Below are 1,573 nucleotides of genomic sequence, written 5' to 3' on the forward strand. Positions count from 1 at the left end.
GGCCGGTCGCCTACCGCCGACCGGTCGCGGCCCGCCGGAGGCCCGACGCCCGTCCCCCACGCCCGTGGGGCGTGGGGGCATGGGGGCGTCGGGGCGGCGCCCGCGCCCGCGACGTCGCGCCGCGACGAGGGACGAGCCTCCCCGTGGGCGGGCGCCCGCGGGGAAACCTTGCGATCTGCCTTTGGGGGACGAGGGCCCTGCCGCCCGCAGGGGCGGGCCCGCGAAGGCCCCCAGCCGCGCCGCGCTCGGACCGGAGGGACCGGGGCGCGGCGATTGATGCTGGAGCGACGCTCAGAAAGGCGTAGCCCCGGGAGGAACCCGGGGCCGCAAGTGCGTTCGAAGTGTCGATGATCAATGTGTCCTGCAATTCACATTAATTCTCGCAGCTAGCTGCGTTCTTCATCGACGCACGAGGCCGAGTGATCCACCGCTAAGAGTTGTACGCTTTGGGTGTGGGTTTTGGCTTTTCGTACCGTGAGGGGGGGGCCCTCCGCGGAGGAGCGAGGCCCCCCCCCGCCTCGCGCGCCGGGGCTCAAGCCATCCCGCCGGCGCCGAGGGGCCCGGCCGGGGCACGCGCCCCGGCGCCGGCCGCGCCTCAGTCAGGACCAAAAAAACGGACACGTGGGTTTGGAAACCTTGCGGGGCGCTCGTCCCGTCGCGCATTCGGGCCCGGTGGACGGACCCGGCGCGCGGCGCACGCGGCCGGTGCTCGGGCGGCACCCCGTCGCGCGTCCGCCCGACCCACCCCCGGCGGGGAGGGCGCAGCGGGAGGAGGCGAGTCTTTGAACCGCCGCCCGGAGGCGCCAGGTACCCCGCCCTGTGTGGGGAAACCCTCTCGCACGGTCTCTCTGGGACTGCAAGGGAAAAGGAACCCCGTCCGCCCGGGAGGGCCCACGAGACGGCGCCCGACCGCCCGCGGCCTCCGCAGGGGAGCGGGGCGACGCCCCGGCACGGCGAGGCCGAGCCCGCGCGTCCCGCCACGATGGGCTCTCGGGGAAGGGTTCCCCCGCTGGGGCGAGTGGAGCCCCGAGAACCCGGAGGGGTCCGCGCGGACCGGCAGGGGGGCGAAGGCGCCCGGCGCCGCGCGCCCGCGCCGCCACGGCGTGGCCGCCCACCGCCCCGAGGCCCGATCCGGGGGCCCGCCACAGAGAGACGCCCGCCACGCCCCCACCCCGTCGCGGCGCCGGACGTCCCTCCCGCCTTTACGAGGGCTTTCGCGCAGGGGAGCGACACGGTCCCGTCGGGCCAGGGAGTCCCCCGCTCCGTCCCCCGCCTCCGGGAGGCGGGACGGGGGACTGGTGGCCGTGGGGACCGGCGCCCGTCCTGCGCTAGGCCCGCGGTGAGGGCGGGAGGGCCCGGCGACGCGCCGGCGAGGGGGCGGTGACGCCCGTCAATCCGGAGGGACAGCGTCCCGCATCGCGCCCGCGGGCCGGAGGCGGCGCGCCGCTCGTGGCGGCGAGCGGGCCCGGCCGCCGGTCGGCCCGCCCTCCTCCCCAGCCTCGCCTCCGCGGCGTCTCCGCTTCGGGGCCGTCCCCCCCCCCGTGAGCGGCGCGCCGCCGTCCTCCGCCGGGCG

General features: G+C 77.9%; 1 non-coding gene across 1 annotated transcript; it reads right to left on the reverse strand.

The window, feature by feature from the left end:
• Positions 1–285: 285 nt before the first annotated feature.
• Positions 286–439, reverse strand: LOC129347096 (5.8S ribosomal RNA). The gene has a single exon (XR_008599218.1). It is a non-coding gene; the product is annotated as a 5.8S ribosomal RNA (ribosomal RNA).
• Positions 440–1,573: the final 1,134 nt, after the last annotated feature.

The sequence above is a fragment of the Eublepharis macularius genome, unplaced genomic scaffold (genome assembly GCF_028583425.1).
Source record: "Eublepharis macularius isolate TG4126 unplaced genomic scaffold, MPM_Emac_v1.0 Eublepharis_44, whole genome shotgun sequence".
Taxonomy (NCBI): domain Eukaryota; kingdom Metazoa; phylum Chordata; class Lepidosauria; order Squamata; family Eublepharidae; genus Eublepharis; species Eublepharis macularius.